Below are 12,171 nucleotides of genomic sequence, written 5' to 3' on the forward strand. Positions count from 1 at the left end.
TTAAACCCAATTAGGCGGCGCTGCCCGTTATTGCACTATGCACAAAAACGCGCAAAACCACGCAAAAGAGGGTTTTAAGAGAGGAAGCTCAAGGAGTTTGGAATTGACCCAAAATGGCCAATAAAACTATGGTTTCAAGGCAGTAACCACTCCCACAGGGGCAGGCAGGCTGCTCAATGTTTATCACTGCCACTGATGAACAGAAAGACTTCCCTTTAGCCCAAGCAAAAAACGGCCTCCAAGAAACTTACAAACAGTTCAGAACAGCAAGCCTGTAACTGAACTTTTTTTAAATCTCAGAAAAGTGGGAAAAAAGTAAGATTTTTTTGTTTTTTGTTATTTTTAAAGATAGCAGAGGTTCACAAGTATCAACAAGTTATAACAGTGCAGTAAATAACCCCACACTTGAGTGCTAGGCCAGAGACAGATAAAATGCAAGTTTTAAGAAAAAAACGATTTTAAAAATAAGTGCAAACAGGAAATTCAGTAAACAGCTCTAGGTTGTGTTCTAAATACAGTTACCAATGCAGAAATCAAGTTTAACAAGCCAGAAAATGTTCAAAGTAGGTGGCTATGCAGAAAAACTTAGCAAAATAATCTGAAGAAAATACTTAAAATCTCAAAAGTGGCTCCTTTCTTCTCTCAGCGTTTTCTCCTCTTGGTGGGTGCTTCACCAACAGCCAACAAGTCTGCAAATCATATATTTAGCATATCAGTTTGACTCAAAAGCAAAAGCATATTTTTATCTCTCTTAATTTTATCAGATCATCTGACTCCAGTTCTTCAAAACAGCAGGAGCACCTTGCAATGAATTGTAGACAGAAAGCAGAGACCTTGTCTAATACTGTGACAGCTTGCGATCACTGGTCCAGAATTGCAATACGTTTAGGCCAGTGAGATTTATAGGAGGAACTTTTCATATTAATATGTCACAATCTCTTGTGACTTCTTTATAAAATTCCAGGAGGACAGGTAAACCTTGTGCGTTGTCCTGTATATCGTTTAGGGCTTTAACAATGGTTATCTGCACTGAGAATAAAAGAATACCTGCAGGGTAGTCCTTTGGGGATTTATGGGAGTGAGAAGTCTTCCTGTATGCCTTGGTGATTATGTTATTTTTAGCACTTATTGCTGTTTTAGTCTAAGCTTTATAAAGATGGATGATGAAAGACATGCTGTTCTTTATTGTTAGGGACCATTCCATATAGCTAAGCATGCATGTCAAGATAGTTTTGTTCTGCTTTTTCTTATCCATGCCGTTTATGTAATGTATGTTTAGGGGAACAGTAAGTCAAGGATGTTTTTATTATTACATTGCTAGTTTTTCTTTTCCATTAGTACTAAAGCTCTGACTGAATACGGTTTTGTTAATCTCTCCAAGTATACTCATTCAAATATTGTGGTTGTAATTATTTGCTGTATAACCCCATGTAGACCATCTGTCATACTGCCTGCTATCAGGAAATACAATTTTAAGTGATGTACATTCTTTTTAGTTTCATTAAAGCTAAATATTTTATAATAAATTTTATTAAGGTGAAAATATAGGCTGCATGATATTCTCATTTGTAAGTACATGGAAAAATACTTAAAGTGATATCTACCACACTCAGGATTTTTCTGCTACAACCACACTTAGGATTTTTCTATTGTCCCTTTCTGGGGATAGATCAGCCAACATGGTAAAAACCTGCTGAATGAAACCATTTTTGTGACAGTACATGCAACAAAATGTTTAATGCCTTAACCCCACATTCCATCAGAAATGAGTTTGCATCCCTAGGGCATCAAAAACTTACCTTCATGGTACTGAAGGGAAACCCCATTAAATAGCAAAAAACTTTTCTACTAAACTTTGCTTGTTGATTTACACCCCCTCCTGCTGATTTGGACTAAATAATGTTATGTAACAAAGTCTTCACTAATGCCATAACATCTCACCAGAAATTTAAAAGTGTTGTGAACTCGAACAAGATGCCAAAACAATCTGCTTTAGAGCTTCAAAATATCTGTGGGAGACAGTTATCACAGGGAAGTACAAGAAGTGGAGAATAAACTCTGAGCAAGATCACAACAAATCCATCTCACCTCACACAGCTCACAAAGCCTCAACCAAAACTGTCAGGTGCACCTCAACAGGAGGGAAAGACCAGTGCTACACTTAGAAGCCTACTAGCCAGTCACAGCCATCAGTAACACTGACTTTGTGTGTTCCTGAGGTTTAGAGTTAGCCATTTATCAACAATGACATAACGGAGACTCTGCAGAATGCAAAACTCCATGACATTCAAAAATGGAGGGGTCTTGTTCACATGCAGCATAAGGGTGCAAAACAGTTACACCTTCCATTTGTCCTAAAACTGATTAATTTTAGGTTATAAAATACAAATAAATAATCACAAACTCCTGTCCTAAGACTTTGACAGGCAATAGAGAACAGCAGTTTGAATAAAGTAGTAAGAACACCCATCACCTCCTCCCTCCTCATTCCCCTCTTCCATCTCTTCCTCATCCATCCACCTCCTCTCCTCCTTTCTTCTCTCTTTTTTCTCCCAACTCTTCCCCTCTAGGTTCATTTCTCCCCTATCTCTCTTCCCTACTTGCACCGTATAGCATCACATGTATTTATTGCCCTGCTGTCATATTTCTACAGTAGGAACATATATATTTGTAAATATTTACTTATGTTTATAACATTTATTGTGAAATTTTATGAATTGTATCTTTAAATGCTATGATTTCATCTGTACTTCTGCATTACTAAGTAACCTATAACTTTGATGATAATATTGTCTTTAATAGAGCTTTTCTCCCCAGGACTCCATTGAAAATGGGTTCTTATTGGCCCTCTGGACCAACCTGGCAAACCAACTGCAAACAAATAAATAAAATAAATAAATAAGCAGTACTATATTTGAGCAAAGGGCAGCACAGACTGATACCTCTGTAAGGAAGTGTCCAAAACATGCAAAAGTAAAATGTCACCTAAGTGGACTAATACAAGCTCACCAGACTACCTGCTATAACTTCTCTGATATATCATCACAACAACATACAGTGTCCTGAAAAAACAAAACAAAAAGACAAATGCTGTCACAAGGGAAGGTCATGCAATGCAAAAGGAACTCATACAGTTATGCCAAAAAAGGCACAAAACACTTTGCACTGGGCAAAAACACTGCCAACTAATACATACCCATGCAACAGTATTTAAGGCTCACTTAATCACATCTGCTCAGTATTTGGTGATACTGCCAGAGTTTGTGGAATTTTGCCTGCATCTGAACCCATCCCTTGGCAAGAAAAATGATTTTAACTATTATTTTGCATTTTTAATACTTGTTTTCAGTTCATTATTAGATTCCTGTGCTATTTATTATTTTTCTTGCACTTGCTTAGAATTCTAAGCTGCACATTTCTACTGCCATAAGGACTGCTGTTCTGGAATTGTAGTACTAAACACATTGTATCTGTTGTTGCCAGTGCTTTTTGGCATTTATTTTGTGGTTTCCTAACACATGGGCTACAAACCAATCAATTTTACATTAAGGCAGTTAAACTTCTGAACTCTTGTAGCAGGAGAGGGTTCATTTCACCTGTCTGAGCTGGGAATTGCTGGTGGAAAGCTTATTGTGTGCTTATTTGATTAGCCAGTGGGCAAACCTAGTTTAAAAGTTGTTTTTTTCAGCTTGTATATAAGCCTCCCATTTGTGTGATGCTACTCTTCCTGTAGTGGTGATTAGCAATGCCCAGTATAGTCACAAACAGCTAGATGTTGTACTTTTCCCTATAAGAACTATCTCTGAAATTTCCCACAGTCCTGTGCTGTTCAAGGAACAACTGGCGTGCATGCTGAGTAGCATTGCTGCAGCAGTTAGCTGTAGATTACACGACTTAAAGCAACCAAACTTCTTCCACTTGTAGTCAGCTTCCATTCTATCCCTTATAAAACACAAATTAAGGAACAACAACTATGGACGGGCACTTCCTACTATCTCTGCAGCCAGCTTGGTGGACATCGGCATCCTAAGGCAATGTAGCAATTGCATCATGTTTAATGACAACCACTCAATTCCGAATACAGTATGTGAGAGATGTAGTTGCAAAATGTCACTGGAGGCAAGACTTTCACAGACAGACACACAGAAAAAAAAAACAAAAAACAAAAAACAAAAAAAAAACAAACAGGCTGTTAGTGACATGCAGATAACAATCACTACATTAACTAAGAACCAGACACATATACCCACATATGTGGAGGTTTTCACATGTTACGTACCCAAACCTGAAAGGACTCCCAGACAGCATTCTTGGCAACTATGTCTGCACACAACATGACAATTTTCACTACAACACATAAAACTACCCCACATAGTGTCTCAACTACTGAACCCATAAGACATAACACCAGACACCCCAATATTTTGATCACAGGAAACTCAATTGTGAGACACACTGATGTTTCTCTCACCAGGCTGAATAAATAAATGGTCACAGTTAGTTGCCTGTCAGGGGCAATGATTCACCAGATTACACAAACACTCAAGTTAATAAACCACAAGTACCAGGATGACTCAGTTATATTCCATGTGAGCGTTAGTGACCTGAGGCATACCTCTCTGGAATATATGAAGAGTGACATGACTGAGCTTTCAGAATATGTGTTGTAGGAGGGTATGAGCATAGCACTGAGCAGCATTCTACCTTCTCCAAGGCTGATAGCACTGAGCAGCATTCTACCTTCTCCAAGGCTGATAGCACTGAGCAGCATTCTACCTTCTCCAAGGCTGATGCTGCAATACCAACAGAAAATTATTGACTTTAATAATTGGTTTAACTTTTGGCACCATTTAAAGGGGGTCCAATATTTGTCAGCATAGGAGAACATGATTGACAGGCCGTTATGCACTAGGCTTTTGGATATTGGCTGAATCATTATCCACCCCTACAATGCCTTTTTTAGGCATTGCCAAATAGATAAACCTTCCAACATAGCAAACTCTACTCTTGATAAATTAAAGGTATAACTGCTTATTGCTAGGAGTATGAACAAGAAACTTTACTCACTGGAAGTACTCCTCACCACAGAGAATGTTGACATCTGTGCAGTTACTGAAAGATGGTTCAAAGCTGCTAAAAGCATACCACAAATCCAAGGCTATAATGCCTTCCATGCATAAAAGATGTCTGGTCAAACAACATGATACACGTGAGCTACTTCATGTCCAACTAACCATAGGTAAAATCCCCTACCATATCCTTACTAGCTATAGGTCCCCTACCACAACCCAGGAAAATCATGCCTCATACTTGAATGTACTAGAATCTTTTACCATTCAGCTCAATAACAGTCATAGGGGATTTCAACTACCCCTCCATTAATTGGGAAGCTTACATGACCACTAATACACAGGCTTACAGATTTCTAGAAATTGTCACTGCAAATGCCCTGAAACAGCTAGTGTGCCCTCCTACTCATGGTGCAAATATCCTAGATCTGATAACTCATAAACATGGAGGAGCATTGCACCCCCCCCCCCCCCAGTGTAATGTCCATACTGTTTAGATCAGATCACAAAGTGGTTTCCTTTGAAATAAATATACAGCTAGAATCTCATCTGACCTCAGAACCATTAAGAACTTTTCTAAAGCCAATTACCTCCTATTAAATGATGACAGCAAATTTCCAAGTGGCCCCAAACCCAGAAAATATGGAGGCCTATGGGGAGGTGTACACAAAAGCACTGTACAACAATATAAACATCTACACAGAAACGTCAGTACCAGACTGAAATAATCCTAGGTCAGACTGCAAAAATAAGACACCTTGGTGGACCCCTGGTATAAACACGTTGCACAACAAAAGAAAGGAAATCCTGTCCAGAAGTAGAAGAGAATGTGCACAACAGAACAAAAACTCCCCCATTAATCTAAATAAGCAACTCAGGGGACTAGTCATGTCTTTAAAAGCCAAATGAGAGGCAAAAATAGCCTCCCAAACGAAGGATAACCATAAACCATTTTTCAGTTACGTCTGTAGTCTTAAGGGCAGCACCCAACAATGTGCAGAGTTAATTGTGGACAGCAGCACCTATACCAAGCTAGAAGATATACCAAATCTGCTGGCTGATAAATTCAGCTCAAATTTTACCTCCCCATCACCTCTGGTTACCACCTAGGAAATAACGCCCACCATTCTTCTACCAGTTATCACAAAAAACAGGTCATCAATGCACTCTCTAAAGCTAAAAACATGGCCTCAGTATGTCCTGACTATATCCCAGGATGTCTCATAAATAGCTTGAAACATTATCTATCAGGCCCAGTAGGATCTCTGTTTAACCAGATCCTCCAGACAAGCTTTGTCCCTGGGGAGTGGAGGACAACAACTGTCACCCCTCTGTATAAAGGGGGACCATAAACAGACCCAGGAAATGACAAACCCATAAGTTTTGCTAGTCTTCTATGAAAGGCTATGGAAAGAATAATCATGGACCAGATAAACAATAACATAGGAAATCTCCAAATACTGGACCCAACCCAATTCACCTTCATCAAGTTCAGGTCATGCTTGCTCAGTCTGGTGGAGTTCTTTGAGAAAGTCACAAAGGCAATGAATGTGGGTAAAACAGTGCACACTGCTTACCTTGACCTAGTTAAGATACATGATACAGTTCCTGACTTGCGTATTATAGATAAACTCACAAAAGTGGGCATAAATTCCTATGTCATTAGACAGATAACCAAATGGCTCAGGAACAGATCACATGTTGTTAGAATGAGGGAACCCAGATCCAGCAAGAGGCCAGTTACTAGTGGTGTACCACAGGACTCAGTGAGGTGGGACCTCTCCTGTTTGGAATATACTTCTTATAAGTCAAGGCTAATATAAAAATCCTTTGGCTGACCAAGTTTGCTGATGACCTAAAGTTGGGGGCAATCTCTGAATCCTCCAGTGAAGTCGATATCCTTCATAAAGGTCTGACTCAGACACATAATTGGTGCCAGAGTCATAACCTAAAACTAACTGCAAAGATTTGCATAATTATACTCTTTGGGGGGTCAAATTCCACAGCAAATTACAATATTAATAGTCCACCCCTAAGAGTGGACCCAGTGATGAGAAATTTAAGTACACAGATAGACAGTAACCTGAACTTTGACCACCATGTAGCCATGGTGGTGAAAAAGTCCATCTATGTAGCACAGCTTATAAGTAAGGGCATGGGATCCAGATCTAAGGAGGTTATAGTCCCATTATACTTGGCCCTCATCAGACCAACAATTGAGTAATATGCACCTTTTTGGCATGTACCTAACCAGGAATTTGTAACAGCTGAAGCGGCTTCAGAGGTTCCTCATGAAAAGTATACAGGTTGCAAATAACAAGTCCTATGCAGGTCTCCTAATAGCCCTATCCCTTTACTCTCTCTCCTACTGACTATTAAGGGGTGATCAATGCCCAACCTACAAGGCATTCTCAAATCCAGCCCTGATGGATTTGTTGCACATTTGCAAAACAAATAGGATGAGCATTACCCGATTCAAGGATCTAAACCTGGGCTGTGACATGAACAAGACATGCTGGAGGGACAAATATGTGTCTCAAAGGTTACCCCTTCGCTGGAACAGTTTACTTATTCATGTGTTGCAGAGCCCTTCCCTGACCCTCTTCAAATGCAAATTAGATCAATCAATGAGGTATATATTCACTGCTACGGTGGCACCTGTGTCCCTTCAGGGGTCTACTTCATGTTGTCTTAAACTGACAATATTGAGTCTGATATTGTCGGCATGACAATATCGAAAGTGAAGAACATCGTGCAAGTAAATGGAAATCTCCGTAAGGGGAAATTTCAGTTTACCTCAATGTAGTGCGGTCTCCGAGTTGGTATATTTAAGTAGGGGGGTGTGGGGGGGTGCAGGGGGGCTTGCCCCCCTGCCTACGCTATTTAGTTTTTTTACGTTATTCAATGTTTTACTTAATCGATCAATAAAGTTCGACCTTTATTGATTTGATTAAGTAAACTTTCGGTAACGTGATATAGACACCCCTTACGGACAGGGGCAGTCTGTAAAATACTCAAAAACACAGGCATAAACCTAAACCATCTTCTAGCTTTTGGGTATCAAAAATGTGGGTTAATCCAGATAATAATGGCTAGGCTTGTATGGGCTCTTGAGTCTTTAGCCTAGTAATCTCCTATAAATCTTTGAACCTATTTGAGCCAAATGCTTAACACCATAGAGCATACAAGGAACAACATTCAGTAGGCAAGTAAACACAGAGGAAGACGGCACTTGAAAGCATTGTTACCAAATCCAAAAAACAACTGAAATACTAATTACTTGTAAGGACAAAGCACCAAAGGAGACTCAAATAGTTAACTCTTTGCTTACAAGAAAAGTGGAACCCAGAATATAAGGAAACCGTCACAAACTTCCAGTGCTTCTTGGTGGCAGGTACTAGAAGTCTGCAGAAAGAAATCATAGAAAACACTAGTTTATATGGGTTTAAACTGAAAACATTGAAATGCTATGTACCTGTGTGGCACCAGGTAGCATGGGATGTAGGAAAAAAACTTTGCCCTGAGTTTATCAGAGAAGGTGAACGGGGGACAAAGGAAGAACGACAAACTACTTACTGATTTTTCATGGCAAGCAGTGAGAAGAATATTCAGAAATAAAGTAAAGATGGAGAAAAAGTTATTTTTCCATTGCAAAACTCAAAACATTTAACTTTGAAAAACCTTCAGGTCACCCAGAATGCAACAGATTAGATAACAGTTCACTCTGTTCTTATGAAAGGTGGGTAAACTAAAATGTAAAGAAACAAACAGATTTTTTTTTTCTTTACTGTAAGGGCAAAAGTTAAGAGAATTAAAAGGCAAGAACCAACAAGATTTTAGGATAGTCTGTTTTCCTTGTAAAACCCAACACATAAATCTCTAGCACCTGTGAGGCAAGTTCATCCTAATAGATTTAAATAGAAAATAAAAGTTCAGTTTTCCTTAGGTGAAGGCAGGGAGCCTAAAACATAAATATCTACAAACTTCCTCAAACATGCCAGTGTCAAGTACTGACAGAAATGTGCAAAAGGAAACTGGAATTTGACTGACTGCAATAGTTCCCAATGCCTTCATTCTTACTTTTTGTTTAACGGGATTCACTTGGTGAATGTGCTTGCTTGTAGTCAGTGTTAGTAGAAATCCTCAACTTGTTATTAGTATTTGACATTCATTATGTGAAACATCTTCAAAATGCAAAATCTGTCTCTGCCATCCTAACCCAATTAAAGTGAAACAAGCATATTTAAAACTGCCAAAGTAGCAAGAAGGCTGGTGGGGGTCTCCTTCAGTGCAGTCAGAATGACCTTAGCTTATCCCTCCCAGACTCTTTTAAGGTGTCACATAGTCAGACAGGGAATGGATAAATGCAAGGCTAGTTTTACCAGCGCTAGCGACTGGAAAGAGGAAATGTATACCCATAAATTATTATTCCAGAGATAAAGGAGTGAAGGAAATAACAGCTTACATTCTGCTTTCTGTCTGTTTGATCATCTGGAGGGAATCCCTGTGACTGTTACATGTAAGTGATTTGCTTATAGTTTACAAATTCAGGTAATTTGTTGTTAATTTTCTAGAAACCTGCTGCATGTAATCACATCCTAGTCAATGCAGAAACACCTTTTCACATTACCTATGAGTTGCGGTTCACCTTCTTTGAAGCTGTGTTCTCTAACAATTATATAATACCTTTTTCTGAAATATGCCACTGTCTTTCATTATATTGATTCCTTTAGGTAAGTGATACTCTCTGTATCTCACCTATCTTACATTTTGTCAAGGGTGTGCATATAAAGTTTAACTGTCTTTTCATTTGTTGCTTGATGCCAATCTTCAGTCTTTGTTTCTTCAACTTCAGACAACGTCATACCTATCAATTATTTGTATTGATAAGGTTTACAAACCTGTACATTGTGCTCAGGGGTCCCACAGGATATATGTCAGCACTTAACTAGCATTTCAATAGTTTTTTATCATTTATGCATGATTTGCTTAATGATCATATCACATATTTTGGACATCCTATACATGATTTTTTATTTGTACAGGTGGACTGACAAAGGTAGATAAGTTCTTGATCACTTAACAGCATGATATACACCAGTTATGCCACAAATGCATGTCAGGTATAATACTTTACATTTCTGGATGCTTCTGTTAATAAACTAAGAAAATAGTTTAGGTTCCAGACTTTAGAGATAAGACTTATCTGGGAGTAATGTACAAAGATGCAAATGCTAAAACATAGCGGCTAGTTTATAGGTTCATAGCTAACTTCTAGGCAAGCTGCCCTTGCGGGCTTGAATTAACCAATCTATTTAGTTAGAGACTGGCCTTGCTCATCCCATAGTCAATAATAATATATTACCCCTAATGAGAATAACTGGGATCATAACCATAGATAATTTGAGGGGACCCATGCATGGATAAAGCATTTAGGAGCTGGCTCAGTCCATTAGTAGTACAGGGGACAGTCCTTGGTTACATTTTCTGTTTGACATCCATAGATTGAAGTTGCACTTGAATATAGACAAGGATGAACTTTGTTTTATGTGGATGGGGCGACTGTTCCAGAGCAGTGGTAACCTCTGTGAGATATATCTGTCTCACTAAACCATTCTGTTTATGTTGCAGCAAAAGAGGTTTAGATCTCTAGACCAAGTATTTCTGATGCCATTTGACTTGCCATGTGCAAAAAAATCCACTAGCATTGGGTCAGAGGATACCACGTATGCCAGACATAGTTCATTTTTAGTAGTCTGTAGGATACAAAATATAATGACAGGCTTTTAGTCAATCCATGGAGGACATGTTGTTTAAGCCTTGTACCCTTTTATTAAGATAACTTTGTGGATGTTCCAGTTCATATGTTCATAGATTACTACAAGGCTAACTGCCTTGTGGACCACTTTAAGCCTAGCCAATTACCCCATGTGAGAATCAAACCCTGCAAAAAACACTAAAATACTAATCACCAGTAAGGGCAGAGCACCAAAGGGGACTCAACCAGTTCACTCTTTGCTTACAAGAAAAGTGGAACCCAGAATATAAGGAAACCGTCACAAACTTCCAGTGCTTCTTGGTGGCAGGTACTAGAAGTCTGCAGAAAGAAATCATAGAAAACACTAGTTTATATGGGTTTAAAATGAAAACATTGAAATGCTATGTACCTGTGTGGCACGCAGGTAGCATGGGATGTAGGAAAAAAACTTTGCCCTGAGTTTATCAGAGAAGGTGAACGGGGGACAAAGGAAGAACGACAAACTACTTACAGTTGTTTCATGTGTCTGGACAGATACATCCTAAAGGGGGCAATATATTCAATGACTGGCCTATTGAGGACTGAGCAGAGGGGGATAATGATAATCCTAGATCTAGGCATAATCCCTTTCCTTATAAACTGTGCAATATAGAAAGACTTTTCTTACAACAATGGATACATGTTGGTCAAATGTTAGGTCACTTTCCACATCAGTTCCTAAATGTCGAACAACTAGGGACATATTATCAATGTGATAATTCCGTGGGGTAGATGACTTCCCAAAGGATACAATAAGTATTGTAAGTATAAGTGTTTTGGGCATTTAGTTTTTGTCCATGGTTTTGGAACTAGTTATTTATTTGGGAAAAACCTTCCTGCAGGATAGCTAAGTCATTTGGGGATTCAATCACTAGGTTGCAGTTATCTCCAAACTTAGTCACCAAGAGCTTTTTGGTATTGGCTTTTACTTCAGGGAGGTAGATACCAAAAAGGAGAGGTCCCAGCACAGAAGCATGTGACTCTACTGGTGACTGGTCTCTTTATGAAGGTAACTTACCCTATTTTGATTTCCTGCATCCTACCTATAAGCCAGCTGGCAATCCATCAGCTGACATAGGGGTTTATTCCCAGTTTATTTAGCTTTTCTACAACACCCAAGTGGGAAATCGTGTCAAAATCTTTGGCCAGGTCGAGGTATGCCTTATGTATCAATTTGCCTTCATTCACTGCTTTGGTGACCTTTTCAAAAAATCCACCAGTCTGAGAAAGCATGACCTGCCCTTGATGAATCCAAACTCTGACAAGTTCAGTGTTTGAGGTTTCCTATGTTTTGATTAATTAGTT

Source organism: Protopterus annectens, chromosome 4.part0, assembly GCF_019279795.1.
Source record: "Protopterus annectens isolate FY-2018-M chromosome 4.part0, PAN1.0, whole genome shotgun sequence".
In the NCBI taxonomy this organism is placed as follows: domain Eukaryota; kingdom Metazoa; phylum Chordata; order Ceratodontiformes; family Protopteridae; genus Protopterus; species Protopterus annectens.